At 42.5% G+C, this 17805-nt stretch overlaps 1 long non-coding RNA gene across 1 annotated transcript; it reads right to left on the bottom strand.

The window, feature by feature from the left end:
• Positions 1-3334: 3334 nt before the first annotated feature.
• LOC127679792 (uncharacterized) lies at positions 3335-5450 on the bottom strand. Its single transcript, XR_007976905.1, has 3 exons — positions 5255-5450; positions 5053-5176; positions 3335-3788 (listed from the first exon to the last, which is right to left on the bottom strand). It is a non-coding gene; the product is annotated as an uncharacterized LOC127679792 (long non-coding RNA).
• Between the last annotated feature and the right edge of the window lie 12355 nt (positions 5451-17805).

The raw sequence follows: 17805 nt of genomic DNA, 5'->3' as shown, positions 1-17805 counted from the left end.
TTATTCTGAGCAGTCAGCTCTTCAGCCTTTATCTTCTCTGACTATTGACCTTGTGATGCTGGTAGTTCTGAGGCAGGTTCACTGTGTAGCTCTAGTTGGCCTTGGATTGGCAATTCTCTTGTTCTCCAAGTGCTTAGTGTGTGTGTGTGTGTGTGTGTACCACAATTCTGACATTCTTACAGTACCAGTTACTTCTGAGGAATGTCCCTCAATTCTGCTTTCTCTCTCTCTCTTTTCCTCTCTCCTTCCCTCCCTCCTTCTCTCCCCTCCTCACTCATCTTCCTCATCCTGTATTTATTTTCCCTTGTCAAGGAGTGCTCTCTTCTGCGCTTCCGTCCTCTGGGCTCCCTTTATTAGACTTGTCAGTATTGACTTGCTGGTGGAGATTGATGCTTGCTTTGTGGTCCAATGTGTGGCGTTTTTTTCCAAATGTTCCGCAGAACCTGGAAATCAATGTTACTCTCTAATTCTTTAAATGAGTTCTAGTGCTCTCTCCATAAATGCTATATAGTATTGAGTTTTGAAAATAAATATTATGATGCAATTCTACCTAAGTTTATAGACTCCAATTTGTTAACTCTCTTACTAGAATTTTGTGTTTGCCTATTCTTGTTTTCAGAACATGGTGTTCAGCTGTCCCTATTTGTGCAGTGACTTTTGCATGTCTCCTTCAACTCTGGCTTCCTGGCTGCATGGGAGCACCCCATGCCCCTCATCAGCTTCCTGTCCCCTGACTCAGCCCATTAGTGAGTGGCTGTGCTTCTTCCCTGCACTCCAGAGAACTCAGCTGCAGGTCAAGCACTGACTGAGAAGATGGGACATCACAGATCTGGAAATTAATGAATTCAGGAACACAGAGAACCACTGTGGCTGCCTGGTGTTCCTGTTACTAACAATTCACCTAGGAGCCTAATTTCCACTTACTGTCCTCTGATACTTCATTCAAATGCCTCTTATTTTTCCTCAGCCCCGTTTCTTCTAAAGTTTGAGCATCTTTTAAATAGCATTCACCAAATTCCCTCTTCTTAGCACTTTAAAGCTTACACTTCAAGTGTATGTCTGTGACACAGTATTGAAGCTAAGAGAAACATGTTTCTTAGTGAATCCATAAAAAGAAATGCTGTTACCTGTACTTTAGTAAGTAGAATACACACGGAGTTTTCAGAAGTGGAAAAAAAACAGGCATGAAACAAAAGAACAAGTTACAAAAATTGCCAATGAAAGTAGCTGGATGTAGAGCAGGGAAAACAATGAATTGTGTCCCATGACCACCTCAGGGAAGGTCAGGGGCCTTATCAGGCCTTGGCCCTGAAGATCTGAAAGAAGCCAGCAAGGCTAGACTGAGGGAGGAAGGTAGCAGACAGCCAGCTCCCACAGGAACTTCTGGTTACATTTCAGGAACTGGAATACTTGGAAGGATTTTAAGCAGAGACTAAGACAAAAGGTTTGTGTTTTGTTTTTCAACATACTATTTTTAGTTATTTGAGAATTTCACATCATAACTCTGATCAAAGAGGAAATACAATTTGCGGTGCCCCTATACTCACTGGAACATGCTGAAACCCCCAGTGGCCAGCACTTAAAGACTACTGAGTTCTTTGTTCCAGAGTCAATACCTTAAGCCCAGTTCCTAAGCTCCCTCGGCCATCAGTGCCAGACTTCCTGTAAGCTATGAGACAATCAAAATGGAGCAAGGGGTGACTGAGCTGGAGGGACCCCACAACTCAGCCGTTGTGAAAACCACCATGATCAACACGCCCAGAAAGGTCTCTGTTCCTGACCTCTGCCCCAGACCAGGTAGTCTGGTCCCCATTCAACTCACTGTTCTTGAACAGCTGCTGCCTTTTATGCCTACTCTGCGAAGGTCAAGAACAGGACGATGTTGGATGGTGTGATTGGAGCCCAGGCCTATGCCTTCACTGGCAAATATCAGCTTCCTGATCTTCAGCATCCTATGCTCATCACCTGCATCCTTCTTGTCTCCACCACCTCTGTAGCAGTCTTTTAAGCCTTTTCTCAAAGGCTACACATTCTGGATTCTAGTCCTGCCCCATACTCCAATGTCCACATCTGCTGAGGCCTTGATCCTTTACACTACACATATGCAAAAGTTACCTTTATAGATATGTCCACACTATGGATTCAGTTAGGTGCACAAGGTGGAAAAAAAGAAAAAGAAGGTAACTGAGTCCTTCTGACCCTGTACCCTCCTTCACCCCTGCCACCAGAAACCTTCAACTGGGGAGAACTACACTTCAGCACCCCTATCAAATTGTTAGGCTGTTACTTCTGGAAGCCAGCTAAGGCTTGTCACAGAAGCCTTCTATGTCTCTTTCTCAACTGTGAGTCTGCATTCGATAACCCTGCAAAGGTAGCTTCCTTGTCCTTTACAGTCGATGGGAGCACAGACCACAGACATCCGCATGGCCTCCGGCATGGCCTCCGGCTACAGGGGTGTAGGGGGGGGTTGTTTTTGTTTTTGTTTTTTTGTTTTTGTTTTTTTGTTTTTGTTTTTGTTTTTCGAGACAGGGTTTCTCTGTGTAGCCCTGGCTATCCTGGAACTCACTCTGTAGACCAGGCTGGCCTCGAACTCAGAAATCCACCTGCCTCTGCCTCCGAAGTGCTGGGATTACAGTCGTGCGCCACCACACCCGGCTTGGGGTGTGCGTTTTTAAGTAGAGCTGTAGCTGGTAGAAGGAGAATGACCTTGGCTGGATAGAAACAGGCATGCGATTCAGGACAACTTTAGAAAGTCGCTGTTGGCAAGTGACAACCTTTGTAAGTCAGGTGTGGTGAGGCACGTGGGGTATCCCAGGACCTGGAGAGCCAGGGAAGGAAGCCAGCCTGGGTTATGAAGCAAGATCCTATCTCAAAAGGAGAAAACTGTCTTAACCGTTTTGATTCTGAAACGAACATCAGTGTGCTCATGTTTTCATCTGCCTGTCCTTGTCTTCTTCCTGTGCTCAACTATGTCAGAACACCTTCAAAATATCATGAAATTTTGTTCTTTGGCATATAAATCATTCATTTCTAAGATTTTTCTGGGGCTTTAGTGGTAGCTCAGTAGTTAACGACACCTACTGCTTTTTCAGTGGAGTTGAGTTTGGTTCCTAGAACCTACATCTGGCAGCGCAGAACCACTTTTAATTCCGTCTCCAGGGGACTCAATGCCCTCTTCTGGTCCCTGGTGCACCTGCAACTTTCCTGCACACACACACAAACAGATGCATACATACATCATACATACATGCATACATACATCATACATACATACATACATACATATAATTTTTTTAAAAACATCTTTCATTTTTTTTAAAAAAAATGTGAGCATTTTCTTATACAACACAGTAACAGGTCATAAAACTAACAACAATAAGGTCTACTACCAGTTCCATTAGCAAATATTCTTTTAAATTTTTTTTGTGTGTTTTTGAGACAAGTTTTCTCTGTGTAGCCCTGGCTGTCCTGGCTCGCTTTGTAGAGCAGGCTGGCTTTGAACTCACAAAGCCTCTGCTTCCCAAGTGCCAGGTTAAAGGTGTATGCCACCATGCCAGATTCAATCTTTAAATCTTTTAAAAAGAATTATTAAATTTGTTGTATGTGTGTGAATGCTTTGTCTGCATGCATGCATGTCCGTGGTGCCCACATATGTCAGAAGAAGGTGTTAGATGCCCTGGAATCGTAGTTACAGATGGTTGTGAGCTCCACGTAGGAACTGGGAATTGAACCCAGTGTTCTTAATTGCTGGACCGTTCTTTCAGCCCTGGAAAACTCTTCTTTAATAGCTTTGAGAGAAAAAAGAATGGCTTAAGACACAAATTAAATTAAGAATTTAGGGCAATTAAGCCGGGCAGTGGTGGCGCACGCCTGTAATCCCAGCACTCTGGGAGGCAGAGGCAGGCAGATTTCTGAGTTTGAGGCCAGCCTGGTCTACAGAGTGAGTTCCAGGACAGCCAGGGCTACACAGAGAGACCCTGTCTTGAAAACTTGAAAAAAACAAAATCCAAAAAACAAAAAAAACCAAAAAAAAAAAAAAGATTTTAGGGCAATTAAGTATCATTTAGGGAAAACCTGAGGAAGAACAGTGCTAGTGACCACTGAGTCACTTGTGAACACTGCTCCAGCCACCCATTCATAACCAAACAGTCTTGATTTTCTAAAAAAGAGAAAAAAAATACTTTTATAGTTGTTCAGTCAGGATAAAAATGATATCATAGAACTTTTTTTTGTTTTGTGTTGTTGTTTTTTTGTTTGTTTGTTTGTTTTGGTTTTTTTGTTTTTTGTTTTTGGAGATAGGGTTTCTCTGTATAGCCCTGACTGTCCTGGAACTCACTCTGTAGACCAGGCTGGTCTCGAACTCAGAGATCTGCCTGCCTCTGCCTCCCGAGTGGTGGGATTAAAAGTGTGCGCCACCACTGCCCGACTCATAGAACTTTTAATTCTCTTTCATCCTGTCCCCTCCCCATCTATCTCTCAGTTTCAAGATTTATGCCATTGACTTCTAGAAACTAAAGTGTCCTGTAAAATATCTCAATACTTCATAATGAAAGCTCTTAATTTAATGAACTTTAGGAATGGTCCCTGTCAGTATAGTCTTAAAGTCTCTTATTTAAAAAAGAAAGAGGAGAGAAAAAAAATATAGAGTTTGAGGCTTAACTTGAAATTGCCAGTAAGTCAGACCATCTCTGGAATGTTCTTTGAAGTTTCTGGCATACAAGACAGCCAGCCCAAAGAACCATAAAGCTCACCACACTTGGTACCCATAACCAAGCTGTTTAATAAGAATGTGCCTAGTGTTTAACATCTTTGAGACAGGTTCTGACATAACCTAGGTGGGTCTCAACCCCCAAGGATGATCTTTAATTTCTGATTCTTCAGCTTCTACATCCTAAATTAAAGGATGACGGCCACTCACCACCACACGGCATTGACGTGGCACTGAGAGCAAACCCGGAGTTCTGTGAGTGCCAGGCAAGCACACTGCCCTTGAGACCACATCCCCCCATCCCAACGCTCTAATCCACTCTCAGGTCTGATCTGCTTACTCACTGTGGTCTGCCAGCTGTTGTTGAATTACCAGAATCTGAAAATAGCAGAGAACTTCACAAACATTTCTTAAAACAATTAAGATGATACTTCAGTTTGTTGACCATGGTCTTCTTAATCTCTGAAACTAGAAAGTTACAAATAGTTGGACTGGAGGCAGCATCAGTAAAAGCCAAGTTGTTTTCTACTTTAAGAATGTACATACAAGAAGAACCTGGACAAGTAGTATATATGTTCTTCACCTCCATGAAGTCCTCCCTAAGAACGTGATTGCTTCGCTGTGGTTAGCCTCTGAAGTCAACGAACAAGGCCTTCATGCTTGCTGTAGCTAGAATCCGAGCACAGGGGTTCTATTGCTTCAACATGTTGTCATATGATCTGAATTTGCTTACTATTTCTGTGATAAAGCATTTACCAAAAGCCACTTATGGGAAACAGAAGCTTTATTTGTCTTACATATCCTAGGTCACAGCCCACTGAAGCCGGAACTTAAGTAAGAGCAGGACCCTGGAGGAGAACTGAAGCAAAGGCCGTGGGGAAGTGCTGCTCACAGGCTTGTTTCTCTGCTTGCCTATAGTCCAGGCCCACCAGCCTAGGAGCGGCACCGCCCACCTCACAGAACCAAGAAAGTGCCCCACAGGATTGCCTGCAGTCAGTTTGATGAAGAAAGGCATTTTCTGGTTGAGATTTCCTCTTCCCAGATGACCTCAGCCTGTGCAGAGTTGACCTTACAACCAGCCAGGCCATTAGGCCAGGAAGACGGCACCAGGGAGAAGGCTGCTGAGTCATCCCCCAGCCTTACTACAGTTATCGTGAGAGCTCAGGTCATAGCTTATGTATTTAATGTCTGAGGCTTAGATCAGAGCTTTCTAATACAATAAGAACTTGATAAATGTTTGTTTAATTAGATTGGCTGATATCTCTTCATCTTCTAATTATCACAAAATATGGGCCTGAATCTTTGTTCATCCACTTGCCTGTCATTTACTGAGAGCATCTTGTACATCAGATACTATTCATCACTCAAAGGAAATAAGACATTGTCTCTGCCCTTGTGGAACTTGTGGTAATTTCTTTCTTTCTTTGTGTGTTTTGTTGTTGTTGTTGTTGTTGTTGTTTCTTGGATTTGGTTTTTTTTGTTTGTTTGTTTGTTTTGTTTTGTTTTGTTTTGTTTTGTTTGAGACAGGGTTTCTCTATGGCCCTGGCTGACCTGGAACTCACTCTGTAGACCAGGCTGGCCTCAAACTCAGAAATCTGCCTGCCTCTGCCTCCCAAAGTGCTGGGATTACAGGTGTGCGCCACCACCACCTGGCTTGTGGTAATTTAACATATGAATAATCTTCAATAATAGAAAGAGTACATGAGGATTTGGAGATTGCCGGAGTCCGGAGAGGAAGGACACTATTCCTTGGATATCAACAATGTCAGGATCTAAACCAGCTGTTCTGCTTCTGCATATAATTAGATCCTCACATAATTAGATGTCTTCTCTACAGATGAAGACATAGAAACTTGAAAAGATTAGGTAATTAGCCTAAAACCATGATGGCTAGTAAGTGAAATAGTCTAATAGTTTTAATGAAATTTTACTCAATATTGAATCACCAATGGAGATTTTGAGCAAATATTAGAAACCATGTATGAAGCACTCTGGGAGGCAGAGGCAGGCGGATTTCTGAGTTCAAGGCCAGCCTGGTCTACAGAGTGAGTTCCAGGACAGCCAGGGCTATATAGAGAAACCCTGTCTCGAAAAATCACCAAAAAAATCCAAAAAAAAAAAAAAAAAAGAAAGAAAGAAAGAAAAGAAAGAAAGAAAAAAAAAAAAGAAACCTGTATGATAAACTATGAGAACCCCAAAGGCATTATTGCATAATTCACAATATACATAAAGGGTGTTAAACAGGATTGGATAGGGATGTAGAGATGGATCAGTGGTTAAGAGTCTTCTTACTCTTCCAGAGGACTGGATTTTAGTTCCAAGTTTATAACCACCTGTAACTCCCGTGCCAGGGGACCTGATGCCCTCTTCTGATCTCTGAGGGCAGCTGTACTCACATACCCCCCACCCCCCCACACACACTCACACATAATTTTAAAAGAATAATAAAATCTGTTTTTTTTTAATGGGTGTAGCAGTGGTAGGGCACTTGCCTAGGACTTATGTGACCATGGGTTCAATCCCCACACACAAACAACAACATGTTTCAACAATTTGGGGAAGACTTGCTGATGTCCGTACTCAGTTTCAAGCCTGGCCCTCCACTCTTTCCAGAATAAGATGCAGACTTGTCCAAGCCTGAAAATTCCCAACTCTTTCCTTCCAGTGCCTGTGGTTTTCCTTCTTGCTAGTAGTATAGACACAACATAACTGTAATGGCAATGCTTCTAACATTTCACCCCAAATGACGGAGCCAGACATGATTTTCAAATAAATGAGAGACAAGGAAGAAATAAGTGTGTGTGTGTGTGTGTGTGTGTGTGTGTGTATGTGTGTGTGTGTGTACACATGCAAGTGCATGTTTCAAGAAGGCGTCTACTTCCATCAAGACAGGGTCTCCCTTTGACCCGAAACTCACCAATTAGACTACACTGGCTGGCCAGCCAGCCCCAGGGGGCCTCCTGTCTCTGCCTCCTCAGCACCAGGACGGTACAGGTGGGCTGTTAAGCACAACATTCTTATGTGGGTGCAGGGGAGGAACTGGATCCCCAGGCACTCTGCCAGCTAAGCCATCACCTAACCCCATGATTTTTTCAGTGCCATGTTTTAATTCATTTTGGATTTATTTTTATTTTATTTTTAATTACATATATGGGGAGTGTGTAGGAGCCTGAGGAGAGCAGCGGCATTGGATTGATCCTCCACCAGATGTGAGCACTGAACTTGGGTCCTCTGTAAGAGCAGCAAGAGCTCTTCACTGCTGAGCCATCTCTCAAGTTCTTTTCAATGTTTTTAAAATTATGATGAGGTACATAACATACAACCTATCGGTTTAACTCTAGGATTTGTTTGATATATTTATGTGTATGAATGTTTTGCCTACATGCATATATGAGCATCATGTGGATGTCTGGTACCTGTAGAGGGCAGGAGAGAGTATCAAATCTCATGGGCCTGTAGTTACAGATGGTTGTGAGCCACCATGTAGCACTGGGAATTGAACCTAGGTCTTCTGCAAGAGCAGCAAGCACTCTTAACCATTGAGCCATCTCCTCAGCCACTGGCTTATTAATTATTTTTAAGTGTATAGTTTAGCAGTAAGTACATCCCCAGTTTCCAGAAGATTTTTCAGCACCCCAAACTGCAATTTTATAGCTACTGAACAGCAATCCATTCTCCCCTCTCTCTCAGCCTCCTGCTTTCACTACTCTACTCTCCGTGCCTATGAATTTGGCTGCTCTAGGACCGCATATGAATGGTGGTCCTTATGTAATGAATCATATATTTCGCATAGTGACTAAATACAACATGGTGCTCTAGACTGGATCATGGAAGAAGAGAAGAACATTAGTGGAAAGAGTGGTGAAATCTGAATTACCTCTGTGGTTTAGTCAACAGTATTGCACGAACATCAATTTGTTTTATTTATTTATTTATTTATTTATTTATTTATTTTGATTTTTTGGTTTTTTCGAGGCAGGGTTTCTCTGTATAGCCCTGGCTGTCCTGGAACTCACTCTGTAGACCAGGCTGGCCTCAAACTCAGAAATCTACCTGCCTCTGCCTCCCAGAGTGCTGGGATTACAGGCGTGCGCCACCACTGCCCGGCAATTTGTTTGTTTTATATACCATGACTAGATAAAGTATTACTTAATACTGTCAGCTTAACAAGATCTAGAATGGTAGTTCTCAGCCAATGTCTTGATACCCATTTGGGGCAGGTAGCATATCATCTGATATTTACATGCGAATTCATAACAGGAGCAAAATTACAATTATGAAGTAGCAATCTAATGATTTTATGGTTTGGGGTCACATGACATGAGGAATGGTATTACAGGTCGCAACATTAGGAAAGTTGAGAACCACTGCTCTTGAGTCATGTAGGAGACAAGCCACTGGCCATGTCTGTGAGTTAGTTTGTAGATTATAAGAATTGGAATAGGAAGCCCCACCCTGAACGTGAGCAGCACCATTCCATGGCTTAGGTCCTGGACACGACATAGAGGAGGAAGCCTGCTGAGCACAGCACTCGTCATTTTCTGTTTCCTCTGGCCAGACGACTTAAGCTCCTGCCACCAGGACTGTACCTTCCAACTGTGAGCCAAAGTAAGCCCTTTCTCCCTGGGGTTGATTTTGCCGAGGTACCCATGCTGACAGTTAAGAGCACCTGACACTCTTGCAGAGGACCCAAGTTCAGTTCCCAGCACCCATAGCAGCAACAAGGAAAGTAACTAATACAGAGAGCATGTGGAAACCACGCCATCTTTGTTCCCAACTCTTCTCTTAACATAAAACTATGACATTGGCCAGTGAGATGACCCATCCAACATACTGCCACCAAATTTGATGGCCCGAGTCCTATTTTTGGAACCCGTATAGTAGGAGAGACTCCTTCATGTTCTGAACTCATGTGTGTTCTGTGGGATGTGTTTATGTGTACATACATACACATACACACACAATGTAAAAACATTTTCTTAAACTATTTTAAAGATATTTTTCTTTTGGGTTGGGGATCAAAGTTGGGGCCTTATGCATTTGAAGCAAGCCTTCTACCAATGAGTTACACCCCCAGTCCTAAAGGAAAAGTATTTTTTAAAATTAATTTTCTCACCGGGTGGTGGTGATGCACGCCTGTAATCCCAGCACTTGGGAAGCAGAGGCAGGCAGATTTCTGTGGGAAGCTGTCCTGGGCTATTCAGATTTAATGCTTACTCATGGCCCTAAGGTGGTGGGTGCTAAAATATGAGAACAATTAACTAGAGCCTTCCCCATGAGCTATCGGTGCGAGAAGATTCCCTAGAATACCACAAGATGTTCCTGCCCTAACCACGGGATGTTCCTGCCCTAACCGCAGAATGTTCCCCACCAGATGACCTCCTCGCTTCCTGCTTCGATCGATCGCTAGGGGTGTCTCTGCCCTTCCCTCCTTTGCTCTTGTGTGAAGGTCAATTCCTTCTCTGTAAGCCTTAAAACCCGCTTGTCTCCCCTACATTAAGTGAAGCTTTGACACAACCCAGACTGACTCTATCTTTCTTAGGGTGCTTGGCCCCCTTTCTTTCTCCCCCCTTTTGACCCTCTGGTAGTGCCTCTTCAAGACCCTGGAATAACTGGACCTGCTGGACAGGTCAGATTTCTGAGTTCGAGGCCAGCCTGGTCTACAGAGTGAGTTCCAGGACAGCCAGGGCTACACAGAAAAAACTTGTCTCAAAAAAACCAAAAATAAATAAATAAATTAATTAATTAATTAATTTTCTCTTCTAAAATTTTTAAAATGTCTTCTTCTTGGTGATTATCTAATGGATTTCATGGTCATTCCATTAATGCTGTCATCACCCAAATTTCTTTTAATACCCTTAATTTGGAATTGTCTTCAAAAGTCTAAAATTAAGATTATAATATTAGAACTGAAGAAATCTGAGAACTAATTAAGCCCCATTTGCTAGCCATTTCAGGGTTCTACCTTGTACTGTAATTTGTTTACTCAATTTCAAGTGGTTATTACTTGAGTTATCCTCCAAAGGTCTCTTTCATTAAACTAATGTGCATTTTATTTTAGTTCCCAGAACTAAGCAGGCAGAGCCAGGATGATTGCTGCAAATTCAAGGTCAGCCTGGTCTACACAGTGGGTTCCATGATAGCCCAGGAGTGCATAGTGAGACCTGTCAAAATAACTAAGTAGGCCAAGGAAAATACACATTTAAAATATTGACTTAATCATTTTGGCATGACACCCACAAAATTGTGATTCCATAAGTAGCTGATGGGTACACACTAACACAGGGTGCGGTTTATCCTGTACGAATGGGGGTGCCTGGCCCAGAAGGAAAGTAGTGTACCATGGGCACGGTTTAGAAGTGCTGGTAAACCACTGAAGCTGTCTCCTCAGTTTGTATTTCTCTGATCAGCACTGATAGCCAACACAGGCCTCTCTGTGTACTGAACTCGTATTCTCAGTGAATCGCTGTGATGGTTTGATGGAGAATGCTCCCATAGGTTCACATATTTAAATGTTTGATTCCCAGTTGGTGGATTGTCTAGATTAGGGGATGTGGCTTGGTTGGAGGAAGTATGTCAGTGAGGGAGGGCTTTGAGGTTTCAAAAGTCAAGGCCAGGCAGTCTCAGTTTCTCTCCGACTGCTGCCTTGAATCAGGGCATAAGCTCTTTCCAATTGCGGCATTCCTGCTAATTTGATCCTCACTATGAAGGTCATGGACTTTCCCTCTAAAATGGTAAGTAAACCCCCAATTCAATGCCTTTTTAAAAGAGCTGCTTTGGTCATGGTGTCCCTTCCCAGCACAGAACAGTAACTAAGACAATTGCCTGCTCATTCCTTTTCTCCCAACCCCTTGATTGTTTTCTATTGTTTCATTTTTTTGAAGAAGAAATTCTTTATATATTTAAGTAATAATCCTTTGCTACACACAACTGCAGATATTCTTTTGTAAGTCATTGAGACAGGGCAGCCTATGCTGGCCTTGAACTTGCTGTGTAGTGTTTGTTGGTGGATCTATTTACTATTTTATTGGCTTCGCATACCTCTGCCTCCCTTCCAACCTTCATTCCACCTTCATCCCTTCCAACTCCACACTAGTTAGGGAAAAAGAAGGTTAGAGGGAAAGGGGGTGTACCCACTCTAGGCCACTTCCTGCTGACCAGCACGGACCAGCAGAGACCACCAGCACGGACCAGCAGCAACGCCCACAGGCTCTCAGGGAACTCTCATTTTTTAAAAATCTTCTCTGGAACCCCCAGAATTGAACTATCTGCAGCTGGTAAAAACCAGGGCCCTGCTAGTACACAATGCAAATTACAATCACCTGCTGTGAAGCAGCCTCTTACCCCGCACCTGGGATTAAAACAAAAACATAGTCACATACCTGGGTTTTAAAAGAAACCAAAATTCTTACTACAGTGTAGCCAAGAATACTAATATTTTTGCTTCTGTCTCCCAAGTTTTGGGAACACAGGTGTGTGTGTGTGTGTGTGTGTGTGTGTGTGTCACGCTTCCACCCCCGCATGCACTTGGGTCCTCTGGTAGGGCTAGTACTTTTAAGCACCGACTTCTCCAGTCCATTTTTGCTTTTTGATCTGTAGTTTTAACTGGCCTAGAATTCCATTATATCAGACAGGATGGTCTGGAACTGTCAGCATCCACACCTCTGCCACCAAGCACTGGGTTTACAGGCGTGTAACACCGCCCCCAGCTCATCTTTTTATTCCATTATGTTCTGTTGTACTGTATGGAAATTATCTTGGTGTTGACGGGAGGGTATAAATGAATTTTTACTTCATTTAATTCATTTTAAAATTAAAAACACTAAGACTCAGGACCATGTTTCGCAAGCCTATATATCAACCCCATAAATGTGAAATCCTTTTCTTCCCTGGGCATGCAGATGCCCAGCGTAACGCCAAGCCCCGCCCACGGAACCTCCCCTCCCAGCCCTGCCTCTTACATGTTGTCATTGCTGAGCATGGCTAACCTCCAGGACTCCCAGGGGAAGAGAAAACACTTAAGAAGAACAGGTTGGACCTCAGGGTGTGAGATCTCTGCATCTGGACAATATGTCATTTTCTTCATGCCCTTCTGTCAGTCTCAGAAAATACTTTCCTACCCAAAGTTCATTAAAAAATATTCGTTTCTATGTACTTTAGAAATAATTTCATGATTTTTCTTCTTGTATTACAGGAGACATTTAAATCTTAAAACACCAGTAGTCTGAAGATAGCAAATGTATAAGATCTTGTATATGTGCTAGTCTTGGAATATTTTCTGGACTCTGCCCTATTTCCCACTTTTTAGTGTCTTATAGACCAAGTCCTATTTCATAACACATTTCTTAATTGTTTGTCTGTTGTTCTGAGACAGGATCTCATTATGTAGCCTTGGCTAGCCTAGAACTCAGTATGTACACCAGGCTGGTCTGGAAGTCACAGAGACAATTATTGGGATTAAAGTTGTGGGCCACTATGATCAGCTCACAAGCAATTTTTTCACAACTTTATAGACATTCCAAACTCTTATCCTCCAGATTAACAACCAACCAACATTTTGTTCCTTTGTTTTTGTTTCTGTTTGCCTCCTGAGAACTGAATTTAAAGGCATATGCCACCATGCCCAGCCTAATAATTAGCTCTTCAAATGGGTTTTGAATATTTCTCTTGGTAAATTTTAAAAAACCTTTCTCAGCTATTGATTTTCCGTTAGGGATGTGGCACAGTGCGTACACGAGTGGAAGTTAGACAGTTTGCAAAAGTCAGTGTTTTCCTCCCACTGTCAGTTCTGGGAATTGAACTTGGGTTGTCAGGCTTTGTAGCAAGTGCCCTTACCCACACATCGTGAGCCTCCCAAGGGAGGCAGAAGGATCTCAAGGCCAGCCCTGAGTGCACGGACTGAGACCCTGACTCCAAAAAACAAAACAAAACAAAACAAAAAGCCAAAGCACAGCACTTGTGTCCTGGTTAGGTTTGACTGTGGGGGGAGGGGCTCCTGCCCTGGTTAGAGTTTGACTGGGGTTGGGGGGAGGGGCTCCCGTCCTGGTTAGAGTTTGACTGGGGTTGGGGGGAAGGGGCATTTTCTTGATTAATGATTCACTCAGGAGGGTCCAGACCACTGTTTAAATAAACCCTTTCCTCCCCAAGTTGTTTTTATTCATGTTGTTCAATACAGCAATAGAGACCTAACAAAGCTGCCCTCCTCCACCACCACCAAACTAACAGTCACACCAGAGAATTCATTCTGAAGAAAGAGAGAAAGTTTTCACAGATTTTGTTTTCTCCATATCCTCACAAATGCTCTTAGGTTTTCTTGTAGCTAAGTCTTCCTTTTCCCTACTTACTCTACTTTATATCTACGGAAACTCTGATCTGAAATACTATTGCCAGCCTGTATAGTGATGATACATCCTCACAGCGGCTCTGAAGTGCCAAGCTTGTCAAATGGTGGGGACACGGTAGACATAACTCCCTTTAGTTCCCTTTTACATTCCAATGAGATAGCCAGATGTGTTAGGATCCATCTCTAATTGCAGCATTCAAGAGGCTGAGATAGGATAGGAAGTTCAAGGCCAGCCTGGGCTACCTATCAAGACCCTGATTCAGTAAGAAATAAAACAATACCTCAGTGAAACTCAGACATTTGTTTTTTTTTTTTTTTGTTTTTTGTTTTTTGGTTTTTGGATTTGGTTTTTTTCGAGACAGGGTTTCTCTGTGTAGCCCTGGCTGTCCTGGAACTTACTCTGTAGACCAGGCTGGCCTCGAACTCAGAAATCCGCCTGCCTCTGCCTCCCAGAGTGCTGGGATTACAGGCATGCACCACCACTGCCTGGCCAACTCAGACATTTGTAAATAGACAGATTTATAAGTCTGTTTCCAGATACAGAACAACAAGGAAAAACCGTCACATTTCAAGTCAACCTTTGTTGTTGTTTTATAACCCAGGCTGGCCTCAAACTCCCCCTAGCTCTGCTTCAGCCTCTAGAGTTTTGGAAACATAGATGTATGTCATCCTCACCTCCCTAAGCTGACTCTGTTTGGGGAAAAACATATCTTCATTGTGTTAAAAAAAAATACAAAAACTTCCATATATATGCACTTACTTTATTTTTTTTTATTGAGACATACTATTTGTACTTTTTGTGCTTAGTGTATGAAGTGCACCATGGTAATTTAGTATGCATATATAGTAAATAATTATTAGATCAGAGTAATAAGTATTTCTTTCTTTCTTTCTTTTCTTTTCTTTTCTTTTCTTTTTTTTTTTTTTTTTTTTTTGGAGTTTGGTTTTTTCAAGACAGGGCTTCTCTGTATAGCCTTGGCTGTCCTGGAACTCACTCTGTAGACGACCAGGCTGGCCTCGAACTCAGAAATCCGCCTGCCTCTGCCTCCCAGAGTGCTGGGATTACAGGCGTGCACCACAAGTATTTCTAATTCTTTAATCATTACATACCAGTTTTCTGAGGACTTTAAGATAAAAATGTTTTTAAAAAGTTTGCCTCAGACCTTGACACAAGGGTTTGAGAAAAAAGCAAAAAGAAAAGAAAAGAAAGAAAAAAAAGAAAGGGAAAAAGAAGAAAAAGAAAAAAGTTTACCAAATATTTATTTGCTAATTTTTGATGAAGTATGTTTTTTATTATGTTATTTAGTATATTGCTTTATTATGTTATGTTAGTTATTATGTTATATTTAGTTTGTAAGTATGGAACTCTTTTTTTTTTTTACTTTTTTTTATTAGATATATTCTTCATTTACATTTCAAATGTTGTCTCCTTTCCTGGTCCCTGCTCCCAAAGTCTCATAACCCCTCTCCCCTCCATCCTTTTCCCCACTCAACCCTCTCCCACTTCCCTGTCCCAGTATTCCCCCACACTGTGGCACCAAGCCTTTCCAGGACCAAGGGCCTCTCCTCCCTTTGATGTCCAACAAGGCCATCCTCTGCTGCCGATGTGTCTGGAGCCAGGGGTAACTCCATGTGTACTCTCTGGATGATAGTTTTGTCCCTGGGAGCTCTGGGAGTACTGGGTGGCTCATATCAGTGTTCCTCCTATGGTGCTGCTGCAAACCCCTTCAGCTCCTTGGGTCCTTTCTCTAGCTCCCCCATTGGGGACCCTGTGCTCAGTTCAATGGCTGGCTGAGAGTGTCCCCCTCTGTATTTGTCATGCACTAGCAGAACCTCAGGTGACAGCTATATCCAGCTCCAATCAGCAAGTCCTTGTGGGCTCGATAATAGTGTCTGGGTTTTGTAACTGTATATGGGATGGATCCCTAGTGGGGTAGTCTCTGGATGGTCTTTCCCTCAGACTCTGCTCCACACTTTGTCTCTGTATCTCCTTATGTGGGAATTTTATTCCCCATTCTAAGAAGGACCAAAGTATCCATACTTTGTTCTTCCTTCTTCTTGGACATCATTTGATATGTGAATTGTGTCTTGGGTATTCCAAGCTTCTAGACTAATATACACTTCTCAGCGAGTGCACACCATGAGTGTTCTTTTGTGACTGGGTCACCTCACTCAGAATGATATTTTCCAGTTCCACCCATTTGCCTAAGAATTTCATGAATTCATTGTTTTTAATAGCTGAATAGTACTCCATTGTGAAAATATACCACATTTTCTGTATCCATTCCTCCATTGAGGGACATCTGGGTTCTTTCCAGCTTCTGGCTATTATAAATAAGGCTGCTATGAACATAGTGGAGCATGTGTCCTTATTACATACTAGAGAATCCTCAAATTCATCTGGAATAACAAAAAATCCAGGACAGCTAAAACTATCCTCAACAGTAAAAGAACTTCTGGGGGAATCAGTATCCCAGACCTCAAGCAGTACTACAGAGCAGTAGTGTTAAAAACTGCATGGTATTGATACAGTGACAGGCAGGTGGATCAATGGAATAGAATTGAAGACCCAGAAATTAACCCACACACCTATGGTCATTTGATCTTTGACAAAGGAGCTAAAACCATCCAGTGGAAAAGAGATAGCCTTTTCAACAAATGGTGCTGGTTCAACTGGCGGCTAACATGCAGAAGAATGCGAATTGATCCATTCTTATCTCCTGTACTAAGCTCAAGTCCAAGTGGATCAAGGACCTCCACATAAAGCCAGACACACTGGGGGAAAAGAACCTGGGGAAAGAACCTGAGGAAGATCCTTGAGCACATGGGCACAGGGGAAAATTTCCTGAACAGAACACCAATAGCTTATGCTCTAAGATCAAGAATTAACAAACAGGACCTCATAAAATTACAAAGTTTCTCTAAGGCAAAGGACACTGTCAATAGGACAAAATGGCAACCAACAAATTGGGAAAAGATCTTTACCAACCCTACATCCAACAGAGGGATACTATCCAATATATACAAAGAACTCAAGAAGTTAGACTTCAGAGAACCAAATAACCCTATTTAAAAATGGGGTACAGAGCTAAACATAGAATTTTCACCTGAGGAATATGGAATGGCTGAGAAACCCCTAAAGAAATGTTCAACATTCTTAGTCATCAGGGAAATGCAAATCAAAACAACCCTGAGATTTCACCTCACAGTCTTAGTCAGAATGGCTAAGATCAAAAACTCAGGAGACAGCAGGTGCTGGTGAGGATGTGGAGAAAGAGGAACACTCCTCCACTGCTGGTGGTATTGCAAGCTGATACAACCACTCTGGAAATCAGTTTGGCGGTTCCCTAGAAAACTGGGCATGACACTACCAGAGGACCCTGTTATCCATCCCACTCCTGGGAACTGTTCTTTCTATGCTAGTCAGCTGGAAGACTGTAAACATGGGCACTCTGGCCTCTAGGGGGAGCGCTTCCCCTTTGAATAGTGTAGCTCAAGCACTCAAATTCCTAGAGTACTAATGAAACCAGAAACTATTTCAAAACTTCACGTTGCTTCAAACAAATAGACGGTTAATGAGTACGGAAAAGATCATACAGCTGGATAATTTGGCTCAATGAATGCAGTGTAGGATTTTGACAATGAAAAAGAATTCTTTCTTGCTTCCCAGTATATTCCCGAACAGAAGTGTGGCCTCCCTCCCCATTTTAAACCCCGGCATAAGGTCCTCAACCAAGTCAATTTCCCACTCATT

This window comes from Apodemus sylvaticus, chromosome 3 (genome assembly GCF_947179515.1).
Source record: "Apodemus sylvaticus chromosome 3, mApoSyl1.1, whole genome shotgun sequence".
NCBI classification, from domain to species: Eukaryota; Metazoa; Chordata; class Mammalia; order Rodentia; family Muridae; genus Apodemus; species Apodemus sylvaticus.
This window is presented reverse-complemented; position numbering and strand designations above follow the sequence as displayed.